The 18,395-nt window shown below is 40.6% G+C and overlaps 1 pseudogene; it reads right to left on the bottom strand.

Moving 5' to 3' along the window:
- Positions 1-2,730: 2,730 nt before the first annotated feature.
- LOC133456653 (CCN family member 1-like) lies at positions 2,731-17,638 on the bottom strand (annotated as a pseudogene).
- Positions 17,639-18,395: the final 757 nt, after the last annotated feature.

The following is an 18,395-nucleotide window of genomic DNA, read 5'->3' as shown; positions in this document are numbered from 1 at the left end:
CTCGGGAGCCAGTTTTATCACATGGATGGTCCGGCCAAAACGGACCTGCGGAGGCGACTCTGTACTTATTTCATAAAGAGTGTTTTGTTCCTCAAAGAAAAGCCTCGAACCAACACGTCGCGGGTCGCGCACAAACACTCAGATACAGGTGTGATTTTTCTCAGCTGGATTTATTGCAAAAAACGAGAAGTCTGATGGCATTTGTTCAGTTCCTGCTGAAATCTTTTCATCTAGCGGTCTGCGTTACAAAGACACCCTGTCGGGTTTTTTGTGTAGGCTACGGCCACACAATTTACACATTTGAAGGCACATTTAACATCGGTTCATACTTAGAAACATGTATTTTCTAAAATGTCCACAAACAGGCATTTACACACGTCATTACCCTTTTTTTTTTGTCGTAAAACCATAATCTGATCATAGTGAGTCCTGGCATCGGGGCAAATACAACCTCAGATGAACAAATTTAATAAAAAATGAAATATAAAGCCATGTGGGCGATACTAGGTTTCCCTAATAGATCTACCTTCAGGAGTTTCTCATAATTGCAGATGAAAATCAGCAGTCTTTTTTCCGGCTCGATGGCCGCTGAGCTGTTTGTGCCGCTATAATGGCTGTTTTGTTTTTAATTCACCAAACTTTGGTATCGTCTGTCCAGAAGACGAGGACACTTTTGGAAGAATTGTGGATTACATGCGGCTCTGCATGCTTAAAATGTGCCACCATGTTTTTGGTAACTCGTCCAAAACAAACCGTACAGGCTAGTATTCGTTATGCTCAGCCTCAGCATCAGCTTTTGGGTCTGGGATTCACCTCGGGGTGAACGGAAGACTCTACAAAGACTTAGCAACTGTTGTCAATCCAGTTGGGGAATAATTTCTCTCACTGTAAAACGTTGAAGTCCAACTTGTCTGAAAGTTGTTTTAAAAAAACCCTTCCCAGGTTGATATGCAGCAACGTTGCGTCTCTAAGCATGTTCATTGCTTATGTCTTGCCCTCTTGGCATTGTGTTAACACTCAAAGTATCTACTTCATGGAAGCGCCTGCTGATGAATCGGTTCGTCACTAGCTGATGATCAGCAGCTCCTGGGTCCGTGTACTTTGCGGCCATCGTTTTTTTGTTTTTAAATGACAAAGTAAAAATAGAGAAATAATCCAAAATAATCCGTTCCCCATCTTTTGTTTTAATAAAAAACGGAAAACGGATCGTTATCCGTTATACGATTTCATTGATGTGTTTGAAAATCGAAATTGGGAATTAAAACAGCGAGTGGAAAACTCTTTTCTCTATTTCCTATTTGTTTCCAAGGATACTGAAAACAAGGATTGGACAAATGGGGGGATTGCACATGCGCAGTAATAAATGAAAGTTGTTTCTGGTTCTTCTGTTGATCAGATTGAAAATTAACAGTTTTAGATTTCTTTAATGTTGAAACGGAAAATAAATCAAATATGAAACCTGAGAGTGAAACATGAGTTTATTCCGTAATCTGTCTTCACTCCGTCATGAAACTGCAGTGATGTTGTGACAGTCCGTTCAGCTGCAGCGTAAAAAAAAAGCAGCGTCCAATCAATAACATGTACTGAACTCTAACATACTGGAAACGATTAGGAAATAGAGAAAAGAGTTTTCCACTCGCTGTTTTAATTCCCAATTTTGATTTTCAAACATCAATGAAATCGGATAATGGATAACGATCCGTTTTCCGTTTTTTATTATCAAAACAAAAAACGGGAAACCGATTATTTCTCTATTCTTATTTTGTCATTTCAAAACAAAAAAACGGATGGCCGTGAAGTACACGGACCCTGGGATTCACCTCAGGGTGAACGGAAGACTCTACAAAGACTTAGCAACTGTTGTCAATCCAGTTGGGGAATAATTTCTCTCACTGTAAAACGTTGAAGTCCAACTTGTCTGAAAGTCGTTTTAAAAAAACCCTTCCCAGGTTGATATGCAGCAACGTTGCTTCTCTAAGAATGTTCATTGCTTATGTCTTGCCCTCTTAGCATTGTGTTAACACTCCAACCTTCCAGAACGGAAACTCCTTAACTATCTACTTCATGGAAGCGCCTGCCGATGAATCTGTTCGTCACCAGCTGATGATCAGCAGCTCCTGGCTGTAACTCGCCCTCCCAGGTCCTGTGGCATCAGCATGTGGGTTCCCGGTACTGCCCACATCCACGTCCTCTGTTTGGCCTCTTCGTTAAATAGCAGGTGAAGGTGGCATTAAAGCAAACACGACCAAGGACCCCACACAGGCAGATAATTATGTCTTCACACGAAAACCAGGATTTAAAAAAAGGGGGGGCATTAACGTTTACACAACTATTGCATTTACGCTCTGGAGGTTTCTACATAGACCTCCTGCAGGTTTTTGAGTAGTCACAGTGCATTCTGGGACACGGAAGCCCCTCGCCAAAGCTGGGGGCGAATTATGCGACTTTTTCCTTTCGCCGCTGACAGATTGCAGTCCCACGTCTCAGTGCCGGGTAAAGTGCTTTGTTGCTTCGGTAGCGTTTCTCCCGTCGGTCGGGCGTATCAGAGCTTTCTCAAATCCTCCGCACCTGAACCAGCAATCAGCTCCGAGCGCAGGAAGTCCAGGGGCTTTTCAGGGCTCTAATTTAGATCCCACGTCAGTTCAGACAGGAGCAGGGCGAGTGCACCATCCAACCCTGGTCACACAGGTTCATGGTATAATTTGTGGATGATGTCACCGGTGGTCCCTGCTGCCCGTGTTCGTTCTTGGAACCGGATGAGGCAAAACAAAAAAAAAAAAAAAGAAGAAAAAAAAAAAGTGGCTCCTTCGTCTCGAGGCGTCTCCCTCAGAAATAAAGCGAATCCAAACATCCGTGCTGTTAGTCGAGGAACTTGTGCGTGTCTCCGTACATCCAGTGCTGCGGCGGGAGCGCCACCTCGTTGAGGTGGCCGCAGTCGCCGCCGCAGCGGCACGACTGGATGAACATGGCCGACCTCTGGAAGCGCTCGCCGTCCGGGCAGCGGAAGGACACGGGCACGGTGCGCGTCTGGCGCGGCGAGCAGCAGCGGCCGTCCGTGCACACGCCGCAGTAGTTGGGCCGGGTAGCGGCGGACGCTCACGCACTCGCCGTAGGTCAGGTGGACGGGCCCCGGGGCCTTCTGGGTGGGGGAGCAGCTCCGGCCGTCCTGCGGGCGGGGAAGCAAAAGAGAGGAGCGTCAAAGTCTGGGGGGGTGAGACCTGGTTCTGTCTGGCCTCGGGGTCAAAGGTCAGACCCTTCGACCTTTTTTACACAACAGAGGAGCTGATACCAGAGCTGCGTCCGAAATTCCATATTTCCACCCTAATGATACGGTGGCCGACAAGTGTCAAACGCACTGCAACGGCCTAATGCGTCTCAGTTAAGGAAAACGGCTTCACGTACTGAAACGATTCAAATTCACAAACTCAAAACGAGGTACAAAAAGAGTTACGTGGTGCAAATGAAAAAACGTGCTGCAAAAAACAAAGACAAATGCTGCATCATCAAACACGCTGCAAATAGAGAAACGATGCAAAGCACAAAACGGTATAAAACAAGAAACTATCTTCAAAAGAAAAATGCTTCATAACCGGTCACTACAACCGGAAGTGGGCGCGTAATGTGATTTTTATCTGACTATATTTATATACGATGTTTATTCCTTAAATTAGGCCGTTGCAGTGCGTTTGGCCCTTGTCGGCCACTGTATAATGAGTTTGCAAAAACAGTTTATGAAATTTTTTAATGCGTCCGAAACATTAGAACGTACTCAACAGTATGCGCTATCCATACTCATTCTGGAGAAATGTATTAGTGTGGATTGATGGACACTAGCTAAGCAGAAACCTCCCACAATGCAATGCAGCAGTGTTTGGTTGCTAAGTGATACGTATATGTCATAAGTATAATAATATTATTATATAATAATATTATAATATTCGTATATAATAATATTATATAATGTCATCTTGTTTGGGCCAGGATAAACGGGAAAGAGCGGAGCGGTGCTGCTACTGCTGCTGTGACAGGAGTTGTTACCATGGTAACAACTCCCCCTCCCGACGGCAGGAAGTGCCGTGTGGCTCTGAGTAGTACGTCCAAATTAATGCATATTACTGATATTTACTCAAAAGTGTGCCGAACTTAAGTATACTTTTTGAGTATATACTGTTTAGCATTTCGGACGCACCGTAGGTATTGATCAAAGACCATCAGGACTTCCTGCTGCAACTAGCTGGGGGCACAAATCTGTTGATCACCGCAATGGTACGTTTATTATTTAATGATTATTGTTCTTTTTTTATGTTATTGATTTATTGTTCTGCTGTTTTATTTATTTAATTAATTTTTTCGTGCTGAATGAAATAAAATAAATCAATCAATCAATAAATGGTCCCTAGACTTGTAGTTCTCGAGACCACTTTCTTGGTCTCAGTCTCTCCATGTCTAGGACTCGGTAATTGAGTCCAAGGTGACAGAATCTTGTGATCAGCAGTTCTTCAGTGTAATCTGGCTACTATAATGGTAAATAATGCAAGTTCAAGTTGATAATTGTATCTTTAATATTTAAAATTCAGGTTTCATCTCCAAATTAAGTCCAATTTAAATCAGTAACATTTACTATTCACTACTTTCCTGAGGTGGAGGGGGGTGTTGGAGCTGGTTATTCTGCTAGAGGACTTTGGGACTAGTTAGTAGTCGTGTCAATCCTTAAAAGCACTGGAATCAATCCTCCAATAGTGTAGAAATAGCGGTAGTGCAGTCGCCACACATATCTGATCTCAGCTGATGGATGGAAACATTTATAGTGAGTTCAACATCGTCATCCACTTCTCTGTGTTATTGAGCTGCAGTTGAATACAAGCTCATATGGAAACTAGCTGAACCAGGATGGAGCTGATGTTCTACAACTCACGCAGGATCAGGACATTACTAGGTTTGTTTTTGGTCTTGGTCTTGATTCTCTCTGGTCTTGGTAGTGTCCTGGTCTCGGTTTAGGCAGTTTTGACTACAAGCCTAATGGCCCCTCATGGGCCTTCAAACAGCTACTGATGGAGTAAAGAAAAGTTCCAACGCAGACAAAGACACCACCAAGTCCCTACAGGATGTACCACTGAGTCATATTTCAAAGAGCTGCTGCGTGTTTACAGTCAAACAGACGTGTCGCAGCGCCGCACACCCGCCAGGTCTCAGACGTGTGACGAGAAATCACCCGAGCTGTGAGAAACCTGCATCTGTTGCAGCTCGATTGGCTTCGTTGCTGAGTGTAGCGTAATAGTTGGGTTATTTTAGCAGCTTTATTGTTTATAAGAAAAACAAATTCTTAAGAAAAGCATGGAAAGATATCTGCCCATAATGGCAATAGCTCTTGATGTTAGTCTTCAAATGAAATGAAACACGAATCACTGGACCGACGGCGAAGCTGGGTCATTGTTTGGCCTTTAATTAAGTGAGTGATTAAGGTACTAATGTGACTCATGCACTAATGACTGGCTGTGACGTCAGTGTTCCCGTCAGCAGACCTGAGAAAAACATCCATAAATCCAAACAAACAAGCACGTTAGAGCGTTTTTATAAGATGAGACGTAACAGAACATTACTGATCTTTTTGTAGAATTCATTGAAAAAAAAAAAAAAAAAAAAAAAAAAAATCACTGTGAAAAAGAAATTTGGGGTTCAGATTTAGACACAAACTGAACAATAATTTGCATCAAAACACCCACATGGATGAATAATTCTTAATACTAATAGAGAATCTGGACTTTACAAATGTGTCTCCACTAGTTTTTGCTTTCGTTTGTTGGGGCAAGTCTCTGAAGTTGTCAAAGAAGGACAAATTTATAAATTCAATATGAGATTAATTTCTAATGACCTCTGATTATAAGTAAGAGAGTGAAAAAATCTTGCTTCTATGAAACCAACACATTCAATGCAAATTTCAAATGATACAGATCATTTGTGTGGATGTCTGTGAACTAGTCGCTTATATATCTATATATCTTTGTCTATGTTGCAAAGCGCCCGAGAGTACGAGTCCCACCGCTCAAAGCTCAAAGCTTGTAGCTTTGAGCAGTGGTGGGTTTAAGAAATTTGGGGCCCTGGGCAAAGGCAGGCATGGGGCACCTCTGAAATCGAACTTTTCATTTCTCATTTTCCTTGTGGTTTCTCTTCTCGATTACGTACTCTCCTCTTCCTATATCGCCACTTAGCACCGTTTCTTTTCGTTTTGCCACCATTTTCGTGGATCTGTTCTGCACATGCCCAGTAAGATGGACTGATCCAATGTAGTGGACCCTGAAGGGGGGGCTCCGACAGACACATAATATGATATATACCATATTTTCTGGACTATAAGCCGCACCTGAATATAAGCCGCACCCGCTCTATTTAAAAAAAAAAATAATAAAAAAAAGATATACAAGCCGCATCCGCTCTATTTAAAAAAAAAAAAAGATATGCAAGCCGCATATATTTATGTTGTTAGATTAGATTTTTACTACATGTACAGAACGATTTTGAATTGTAAATGATGTACATGTTTGTACCTAAATAGATCCTTTTAACACGGCAGCAACTTTGCTGATTAAAACGGGACAGAACCAAGAGAAAATAACCGGTATTTATTTATCTATTTATCTGTTCGAAATCTGCTTCTACTTCTATCTGCTAAAGAAGAAGTAGCATATTCTTCTTTGCATTTATTTTGTCTTAGTTTTTTTTTTTTTTTTTTAATAAATCTTTTTATTGATATTTTTTTGGCAATAATAACATGGTGAAAAACAGATATCAAAACCAACCCTATCAAATATGCCATCTTTTAAACCCCAACCCACCCACAATTGCATGGCTGTACAAAATAATATATAGATGTTCAATTTGTCTTAGTTTTGATTCTAATCCCGGTTAGAGCCCCCTGAGCGGTGGAAGAAAAATCCACAGAATAGCCGCATCTTTGTATAAGCCGCATGGTTCAAAACCTATGAAAAAAGTAGCGGCTTATAGTCCAGAAAATACGGTATTCTGGTGGCATTTTAGCGAGAGGATTTTAATCATAAATATAACTAATACGTGCAAATAAGTGATAACTGTATTACCCATGAGTGTATGAGGATTTTACGTGGCCCCTAATGAACTTGGGGCCCTCGGCAGCCGCCTAGTTTTGCCTAATGGTAAGTCCGTCCCTGGCTGCGAGTGGTTTAACACTTTAACATCCTCCACCTACGACCTCCCTTTGTACCGGGGCTTTTAAGCGCGTCGGGCAGAGCGGAGAGGTCTCGGTGTGTCGAACAGCCAGGATTAATATAGACGCAGCGCTTCCCTGGACTCTGAGTACACAGACGGGCCCGGCCATGGACAGTTGCCTGGCAGGAATGCCGGGGCTGAGAGACTATATTTAAAAAGGCGCCTGGCTGCCACCAAAACACGGCTGAGTAAATCAGCTCAGCCCGGTTCCCACTAGATGTGGTGCTTCCCGTAAGCGCCGCTGACATAACCTCTGCTATTAGGCTCAGCAGAAGGATGGTTTTAGCCCCGGGAGCGTATTTACTCCAGATCAGGACTTTTGATCTTCTTTTTGATCTGCTCAGGTTTGACGTTCCCATCCTCCGGTCTCCACGGAGACCGATGCGGTGTGAAATAAAGGCTTTATCCCGGAGGTTTATGGGCGGTGGAGGTGTGCTGCTCACCCGGGCCGGGGCTGTCTGGCTGTGGCACGGCCGCACGGTGCAGATCCTCATCTCCCTCTCCAGCTTGCACTCCGGGTTCCTGTTGGTGATGCGGGAGGAGACGCCCATGCCGCAGCTGCGGGAGCACTCGGACCACTCGGTGGTCTGGACCGGGCAGCGTTTCTCCAGCGGGGCGTCCCACACTGGAGCCATTTCAGGATCAGGTGAAACAAAAAAGGGAGGAGGAAAGAAAATTGACTCAGTTAGCAGGATCCTGGATGTTTGGGACGCCATGAAACGGGATCCTGAAACCTCATCCCTGCTTTTATTACTTTCAGCTGTGACCTCAAATTTTCTTTTCATTCTTCTTCTTCTAGGGTTCCAACATCCTACCTCTGTCACACCAACCAACTTCCACCACATCTTGAATCTCCAGAACCCAGATTGCTCCTCTGAAGCCTCTCCATCCTCAAACCCTCCCCGAGAAAAACAACCATCCAACTCCATCTCTGCCCTATGGAAGAGTATTAGGGCCAGGCAGGAGAAAAATAAAAATAATATTTTAGAGGAGGAAGATTTTTTTTTCATTATGCACTTTGAGAAAAAAGTTGAAATGTTGAGAAAAAATTTGAAAAGTCGAGATTAATGTTGAAGTAGAATTTCAAGAAAAAAGTCGAAATGTTGAGAAAAAAGTCAAAATGTCGAGAAAAAAGTCGAAATGTCAAGAAAAAAGTCAATATTTTGTGAATAAAGTCGAAATGTTGAGAAAAAAGTCGAAAAGTCGAGATTAATGTTGAAGTACAATTTCGAGAAAAAAGTTGAAATGTGGAGAAAAAAGTCAAAATTTCGTGAATAAAGTTGAAATGCGGAGAAAAAAGGCGAAATTTCGACTTTATTCACGAAATTTCGACTTTTTTCTCGAAATTGTATTTCAACATTAATCTCGACATTTCGGCTTTTTTCTCGAAGTGCACAATAAAAAAAATCTTCCACTCTCAATTTTTTTTCCTCTTGCATGGCCCTAATACTCTTCCGTACTGCCCCCCCGACTCTCGGTTGGTGCCGTCGTCTCCAACCACGGATAACCATGGTTGCTGTCACTACTGTCTCGTTACTATTTCCCACTTCTTTTTTCTGCTTTTCTATCACATATAAAACCAGAAGGCCTTCTTCATCCTGCGTGCACTCTCTTCAGCATCACCTCTCCTCCGTCCATCCTCACTGTTCCATCACCATGGCAACCACAGGGCTCAGAACTGAGCCTTGATGCAGTCCCACTTCCACCTGAGATCCAGCTGTGACTCCTACCTCAGTGCTGTCATGCTGCCTTCTAAAACTAAAATACTGTTTCTCTCTCCATTCCTGACTTCCTGTCACAGTTTCTCACCCACAACTCATTTATACACTTCATCTAAATCTGAGTCTGATGCATGTTAACCTCTGGATTAAATGTAATAACTGCAGTCGTCCCTTGACTGCCCACCTACTGCCATCAAGATCCAGTAAATATTACAGCTATTATTAATTATTAACAGCTATCCCAGGAATGGGCGATATATCGAGATTTTAATATATATCAATATATTTTCAAACACGATATGGTACGAGACAATATCGTTTATATCGATATAGCTTATTTTGCGACAAATTGACATCAACGCTGACCCCTCTCGCTGGCAAAAAAGTACCTTTGTGTGCTGAAACCTGACAGTGTTGACGGGTTAGTTTTCCTGGCACAAAATCTGTAAAATGTACAGTAGTTGACTTGTAATTATTTGAGATTTGCTCAAAGAGATGCAATATCTGTTTACATGTTTTATTTGAGATTTGTACAAATGTTTTGTTATTTGCACAACTGTCAACCTCAGTAGAAAAGTCTGCCTGTTACTGTCTACATTGTATTAATTTCACAGTGTATTTTAATTTAATTGTTATGCGGGAAAGGGATATTTGTTTTATTTTATTCAAGAAGCATTTTCATTCTATATATGCAGGCAGTTTATTTTTATTTCATTTGTTTTATACATTTTGATATTGTGCAGACCTCTGTTAATAAAGGTACCTGTCTGACATTTGGCACGTGGCTTTGTATTAAAACTGAAAAAAATGATGCTAACAGAGATGCTATGCTACAATGCTTTGGGGGAAACCCCAATTAAGGCACAGAAAAAATATCAATATATATCGAGTATCGCCATTCAGCTAGAAAATATCGAGATATGACTTTTGGTCCATATCGCCCAGCCCTAAGCTATCCTCAAAGATATGCGTCTCCCACTGCCAGTTTGAGCAGGAAAGTTACCCGGCAGGTGATGGTATCCTCGTTCGTTCCCCCAGCTGAGGGCCTTCACGTCCGTGAGGTCGTTGGACAGCACCAGCTCGTTTCCAGAGGCGGGTTGGTTCCACGGTTTGGGCAGGTGTCGTTGTACCGGAGGCACCTGTAATGAAAGAGAGACGTGAGGTTCATTTAGGTTCGACACGGGGCCAACGCTCCGTCTTCACATGAAAAACAGACCTGATGCTTGGGTGGAAGCGCCCAGGTGTCCTTGTGGCAGTCCACGCTGAAGCAGCACTGCCCCGGTATCCTGACCAGACGCGGGTAGGGGCAGGACGGCGACGCCGACGGCAGCTTGTTGCTGCAGAGAGACGTGCAGCCGACGGCGCCGTCGATGCAGGTACACTGGTGTTTGCAGCCGGCCCGGAAGCTCTCGCCGTTCTGGTAAATCCTGCTGTTGTACTCGCAGGTCCGCCCCTCCGATTTCGCTGAGAAACAAGACGTGTCAGTCAGCATGGCAGAGGTGGGTAGTAACGAGTTACATTTACTTGAGTAAGTTTTGGGAAATTTTGTACTTTTAGGAGTAGTTTTGAATCACTTTACTTTTTACTTTTACTTGAGTAGATTTGTGAAGAAGAAACTGTTCCTCTTACTCCGCTACATTAGGCTACGTTGAGTTTGTTACTTTTCTTTTATCCCTTTTATCCGTATACGCGTCAATCTCATGACATCACTAGGGGATTGTTTTGGAAAAATGTTTGTTTTTGCACGTTTTGTCACATTTACACAGACTCAAACACACACCGAGTTTCTATGAGTTCATGGGCTTGTTCTAGTTCTGCCTGGTTAAAAAAAGAAAAGTACAAAGGCTTGAAATTTTGTGCTACTTGTGCTTAATTTATTTTTTATTCTGTTATTTTATTTATTTATTTATATTTTATTATTTTATTATTATTTATATTTTATTATATTATTTATAAGTACTTGAATTTACTTTAAGATTATTTTAATTTAAGCTATTTTTTATTAATTTTAATTAATTTTATTGATTTAATTTGCCTGAAGATGATTATTTTGTACTTTTGTCTGTTTGAATGGTTGTGTTAAAAAAATAAAATCAGACATTACTCAACAGTTACTCAGTACTTGAGTAGTTTTTTCACCAAGTACTTTTTTACTTTTACTCAAGTAATTATTTGGATGACTACTTTTTACTTCTACTTGAGTCAAATTATTCTGAAGTAACAGTACTTTTACTTGAGTACAATCTTTGGCTACTCTACCCAGCTCTGCAGCATGGCACGAAACATCAAAGGGGGTCACAGAATCACAGATCTGCAGATGCATTTACAACCACCGACTCCAAAAGGGTCGGGGTCCATTTATAATGTGTAATCCTTCCCATGAAGGGCGGCAGAGATCTGCTGGAGCTGGTCCCAGCTCCGTCTGGGCTGAACGCAGGGGTACGACCTGGACAGGTGCCCGGGCCATCACAGGGCCACAAATAGACAACACACACACACACACACACACACACACACTCACTCATTCACACTGGCAGTGTAGGAGGACGCCCAGAGAAAACCCAGGTCGAAGCTCCAGACATATGGGCTCAAATTAAAGCCATAAATATTTTGTATCTGTAAATAAACTTTGTACTTGTAGAAATATTTAGTGCGTGTGCCAAAAATATTTGTAAAAATATTTTGTACAAAAATAAGAAAGATAGAGAAACATATTTTCTCATCAACAAAGCATATTTTACATTTTTATACATTACATTTTATTGTTATTTTATTGTCTGAAAAATGGTTCAAATATGTTATTTTGTTATTTGAATTTTTTTTAATTTGTTTTGTTGATGAAAAAAAAATATGTCTCTATTTTTGTGAGGGTGGATATATTTTGTTTTTCGGCACTACCTTGTTCTCTATAGCTGATATAACATGAATTACTCCTATGTGGGATCAATAAAGTTCTTATTTTTGCCGTCTGAGAAAATTAAATGTATTATATTTGGTGCCTAACTGTTTCCCAAGTATATTAGTGCGTGTGTGAATGAATATATGAGACGTAAAGCGTAAATTTCTTTGTAAAAAGGCGCTTTATGAAAATAAGTCCATTTACTATTAGTTTACAGCGCAGTCTTGAACATCCAATATGGCCGCGACGTCAGTAGGCGATGCAATGTGCTGATTGGCTCTCCAGAAACGCTTTGAAACCCGTGCCAAAGATCGCTGATTGGCTCTTAAAAACAATGCCATAATTCGTAGTTGTAAAAAAAGTTTGTAGCTTTTGTAAAAAAAGTTTGTAGCTTTGTATATCCAATGTTGCTCACAGACAAATTAATTCCACAGCTACAAAAATGTTTTACACATGCACAAAATATTTCTACAAGTACAAATATTTTTTTGCATACGCACAAAATATTTCTAAAAGTACAAATATTTTTTGCATACGCACAAAATATTTCTACAAGTACAAAGTTTATTTACAGATACAAAATATTTATGGCTTTAATTTGAGCCCATACAGACAGCTCCAGACAGAAGGGCCCCTGCCAGCCTTCAAACCGGTAACCTTCTCATTGTGAGGGCAACCGATCGTAAAATAAGTTAAATAAATAAGTAAATACTGCATTTAACCCATCTTTAGTCAAACTAGGAGCAGCGGGCTGCCATTTGCATGGCGCTCAGGTTAAGGGTCTTGCCCTGGGGGGCCCAAAGTGGTTGACCTCGGTTGCAATCCAGGGGCTTGAACCCGAATCCTCCAGACCCCAGACCCCCGTCTGTAACCACTAGACTACCACATTAGCATTTCATGAAAATTATGGAATCAAAGTCGGCTTATAGGACGCAAAAAGGTGGAAAAAAATACTGCTACTAAAAATAAAAAATAAAAATAACCCGGAGGAACATCTTGCAACTAACTGGGTTCATCGTCGACATGTCAGGATTATGACTGAATATAAAAAGAGCATCTTTGAGAATGAAAAAGGGCTATGAGTTCATGAATCTGAGGAAGAAAACAACTTGAATATCATTGAAAGATTCAGAGATTTTTAAGAAATCTGGAAATCAATAAAAATGATCTTTGGGCTGCATTCAAAAAAAGAAAAGAAAAGAAAAAGGGAATGATTTTAAGATGGAAAATCACTGTGAAACACTTTCAGAAAGGACCATTTTACGAGCAGTTTACCTGCATCATTCACGCTTCGACCTACAAATCCAGGTTAAAGCGCTCGTGTGCAGAGAAGGGGCTAAATGTGACCCCGTTTCAGAAACCCAGCCAGCTTTTCTGGACCATTTGACATGGACTGAGCACGTCACCTCGATCAGATAACTGTTAATTATGGGTTTCTATCAAAGGAATCCAGATTTTAAATTTCTCAAGACCGTTTCCTATGAACTAAAGCGACGAGGCTCCACTTGGCTTGTTTAAAAAGCCTGCAGCTCTGATGGTCTGGGAACGCGTTAGCGTCTATGGGATAGGCAGCCTGAGAACCTGGGAAAGACGCGTTAATGCTGAAGGATTTACACGGGTTTTAGAAAATCTGGACGTCTCCGTCAGGGAAGGCCCTGCATCTCTCAGAACGCAGCATCCTTGTGCAACACCTTACAGCGACCCCCCCCTCCTCTTTTTCTGGAACGGGAGTGATGCAGCGTTATGTTTCATCCGCTAAGACTTTTCACTGCAATGCAAAGTTGCTCCTGATTTCATCACAACAATTAGAGTCTCTTTTAAGAATGAAAAGTAGGGCGAAGGAAACGGGGGGTGTCAGACTCCTCGGCCCTGAGAACGGGCTATTCATAGTTTGTTCCACAGCGCCGATATAGGCCAAATGGAAAAAGATATATTTATCTCTGAAACCCCCGTCACTGTCATTCATGAAACGTCCACTGTTTATTAATTACCCCCTGTGAGTTGCTGCGTCATTGTTTGAAGCAATTGCTTCAATCAGATAACCATTTCTTTGTCCACGCGACTAATTCTTGGACTGATACGAACAAGAGATGGAAAAAAAAAAGGGTTGAAATCACTGCACAAGGACAGAGGTGTCAAGTAACGAAGTACAAATACTTCGTTACCTTACTTAAGTAGAAATTTTGGTTATCTATACTTCACTGGAGTAATTATTTTTCAGACGACTTTTTACTTTTACTCCTTACATTTTCACGCAATTATCTGTACTTTTTACTCCTTACATTTTAAAAACAGCCTCGTTACTCTATTTCATTTCGGCCTTTAAAAAAAACTATCCAGTTAAATTGCTCCATCCGGATAGAGTGAATTTGGTTGTGGTTGTTTCAGATGTTCTTGTCCAGTTTTGTTCTTACATCCGTTCCCTCAGATTCCTGCAACTAAACTTGGATGTACATTCCAATAAAGGTTAGGATAAATGATAACATGCCTCTGAAGTTTGACTTTTTGCACCATTACAATACTTATAGGCAACTAGTCATCATATCTTCTGCTCTCTGAAACACATGTTAATGCTCAATAGTACACATATATGCTTCTTTAATATATTTGCATTATACTAAGACGCATTCATTTTCAATGGCTTTTGTCCTTAATGGCTTTTTTTTCCCCCTAACATTACTTTTACTTTTATACTTTAAGTAGTTTTGAAACCAGTACTTTTATACTTTTACTTGAGTAAAAAACTTGAGCTGATACTTCAACTTCTACAGGAGTATTTTTAAACTCTACTATCTATACTTCTACCTGAGTAATGAATGTGAATACACCTTTGCACACGGATGACATTTTCAAGGCGAGAGCTCCTCTCTCATCCCTCACCTCGACAGATGCCCCAATCCATGCTCAAGTCGTTGCCGTAGTTACACTCCAGTCCCTTGTGGTGGTCGCAGGGCTTCATGGGGGTGCAGTCCTGGTTCAGCTGAGCAGCACACACCTTGCAGCAGCCACACCTGTCCACCACGGTGCTGACGCCCGGGGGGCAGGACAGCGGCACCGCCGGGCAGTCGCACACGTCTGGGCAGCTGCCGGTCACCTGGGCAGGATCACAGCGTCAAACAAAACCCTCAAGCTTTTTCCTTTAAAAAAAAACTAAATAAAATACAGTAATTGGAGTATAGTATACTATACAATCCAGGTACCAAAGTCATCATCAGGGATGTTCAGTGCACCAGCTTCTAAGTAAAGATGGGTTCATGTCAGGGCCGTTTCTTTCCGGTCGTGGACCAGAAAACCCCCCCGATGATTCATATGGGAAACTCAAGATACAATCTCTAAATATATTTAGTATCTGGGGGAAATTAGATCTCTCTTCATTTGTAGTCACCTAATTCATCATATTAGATCACATTCAAGTTATCTACTAGAATTATGCTTCATTGGTTTTCTTGCATATTTTTGAATTTATAGTCAGGAATTAGGAAGGTTTTTAGTTGTTAACCTTGGTCCCCCCCTCAGCTCTAATAACACCAATATTTCATTAGACTAGCTTAGCTAGCCTCAGCAAAATTTATGTTTTTAGCTCAATTTCTTTTGCGATATTAGCTCATTTTGGCAGATATTCATGTGAGTTGGCTAGCTCCTTTTAGTTAGCTTAGCCTCAGCTAAATTACATTTAGATAGCCAGGTTTATTTTGCTAGCTTATCTAGCCTCAGCAAAACTTACATTGGTTAAATAGATTTATTTAGCTAATTTTGGCTAAATGTTATGCGAGTCGGTTACCTCTACTTTGTTGGTTTAGCCCCTATTTAGCAAAATACATTTTGCTGCCCCATCAACATTTATGTTAGTTAGCTAGATTCATTTTTGCTAAATTTTCCAATTTAGACAGAAGTTTATGTTAGTCAACTAGCTCTAGTTTGCATGCTTAGCTTAGTTAACGAGGTTAAATTTTAATTTCATAGTTGCTTTTACGTCACTGTTCCAGATCGACTGCTTTTCTGTCTTTTATTTGATTTTTTTCCTTTCATAATTTTTTTCTTAGTTTTTTTTAGCAGCCTCAGCAGTTGTCAGCACTGAACTATGATAAGTTTCATTATAATAAAATAATTTGCCGTTGATATTATAACTTAGTTATAAACAATGAGATATTGTTTGGACATTGCTTTTGTCTGAAATAAACCGGTATGCAGTTAACAGAGGAGACCCCCAGTATGGTAGTTATAAATTACTTTTAATGACTTTGACACTTCCAAAAAGCAATCCAGATTTTTTTTAAAGGCAAACTGAAAAAAAAATTAACATGGAAAAACCTTCTAAACTATCTTTTTATTTATTTATTTATTTATTTATTTATTTATTTATTTATTTATTTGCACAATGACAACAGTAAAGTTTTTTTATCATACAAGGACAAATAATTTGTGCAGGAGAGGAAAAGAAGCCCGAAGGGCTTATAAAAAATCCTCCCCCTCAATACAAAATCACCAAAACAAATCAATCAATAGAAAAAGAATAGAAAGGAAAAGAAAAGGTAAAAGAAACAAAGAAAAATACAATAAACACCCAAACAAAAATATCTATGAAATGGCAATTTCATTTTAGTACAAATAGCCTGTTAATTTTGTCTATATAAAAGATACCCCATTAAATTGGTCCTAAACATTTTTAAGGATGACACTAACTTAAGAGATCTATCTAAAGAGTTCCAGAGTAGAGGGCCATGGAATTTGATAAATGATTGGTGACTGGAGGTATGACAAAGAGGTAAATGAAAGTTCTTCCCACCTCTAACTGAATAAGAATGAATATCTGATGATAACAGAAAATTTGCTAAATTTGCTAATCTGCAGCTTTTAACTTTAATAGATCAATGCATTTGTGTGGATCACATTCAAAGCTTTGAATTCTCCCTGACCTTTTCACCAGTTTCATAAAATAAGGGTTCCCAAACATAATCTTGCCCAGGACCTCCAAAAAAGCTAGAACCGGCCCTGGTTCTTATTACAGGTTCATTTCTACACCCTGACTTTGTCCCAGACAGAAATCCCTGGCAGTAAAGCTGCTGGACAGCGAGCTGGGCTGTCTAGACGGCTCGGGGTTTGGACATGCAGGCAGGAGACATCAGAGGACTCAGTCTCATTCCTCAGGACTGCATTCCCAAACTCTGATCGGACCTGAGTCACGGCTCCCGGCGAGAGGCAGCTTGCCCTACTTAACGCTGATTTATGGATCCGCGTTACACCAACGCAGAGCCTACGCCGTATGGTACGCGGCGACGCGCACCGTACGGGCGCGTCGCCGCGTACCCTACGCCGTAGGCTCTGCGTCGATTTAACGAGACGCACCGACCGACGGAGAAGACATCCTTCACAAAGAGGCAAACTGAGGAATAATAACTTCACCTATGGACTCAATGTCGCAATAATCTCACCTTACTGTCCCATTTTTAAATCAGATCGGTATTTAATTATTATTTAGTAACTTTTAAAACTCTACCTTAGTTAAAATACATTATTTTTTGCAGCAAATATGAGGATATCTTCTTAATATTTGCTGTAGGATAATAATCTTACCTGTGTGATGACGGCTGTCGTCAATACGGTCAGAAAAACTAGAAATACCATATTTAGAAAAAAAAAATTAAAAATAATTATTAAATAAGCGTGTCTTGAAAACAAATAAAGCTAAAAAAATAACAGAACCTTTGCGCAAACGAACGCTGGATGATTCTTCGTCTTAAAAAGTTACATAATAGGTTTGAGCCTCTAATTGTTTCGGACTCTTTTATCTGTGAAGCTTCACATCGAAACTAGTTGGTTTATAGCGGCTGTGATCTCCGCGAGGCCACGCCCCCTCCACCATTCTGACCAATCACAGGCGATATGTGTGGATTGGTGGGCGGGGCTTTGGAATGAATGCAGCCATTCATAAAAATCGCAGGGTCGCTCTCTGTTTATTTTAATGGGTTGAGAAATTTTAAATGGTACAGACACTTTCAAGTCACACTCGGGCACATTCCTGCTTTTGTCTCCCGACACTGAGTAAATATATTTAGTCAGCTGAGCCAAAGAAGTGTGGTAATATTGAAACAACCTTCAACTCTGCGGGGGCCTCAAGGGTGTAAAGTTGGGTGAGAGTGAGGGTTCCTGGGTCCCCATCTGCTTTTTTTTTTTTTTTTTTTTTTTTTTTTTTTTTAATATCTTTTTATTTCACAAAAGAAAGGCAATCAGAAACATCCTTAATGACGGTAGGTCTTTACGACAGAGTATTAGGGCCAAACTAAAACAAAAGAAAATTGGAAATTACGAGAATAAAGTCATAATATAATGAGAATAAAGTTGTAAAATTACAAGAATAAAGTCATAATGGTGCGAGAATAAAGTCGTAATATTATGAGAATAAAGTCGTAATATTACGAGAATAAAGTCGTAACATTACAAGAATAAAGTGGTAATTTATGAGAATAAAGTGTTAATTTATGAGAATAAAGTCGTAATATTACGAGAATAAAGTGTTCATTTATGAGAACTCT

Source organism: Cololabis saira, chromosome 1, assembly GCF_033807715.1.
Source record: "Cololabis saira isolate AMF1-May2022 chromosome 1, fColSai1.1, whole genome shotgun sequence".
NCBI classification, from domain to species: Eukaryota; Metazoa; Chordata; class Actinopteri; order Beloniformes; family Belonidae; genus Cololabis; species Cololabis saira.
The sequence above is the reverse complement of the archived record's forward strand: the minus strand, read 5'-3'. Positions and strand labels throughout refer to the sequence as shown.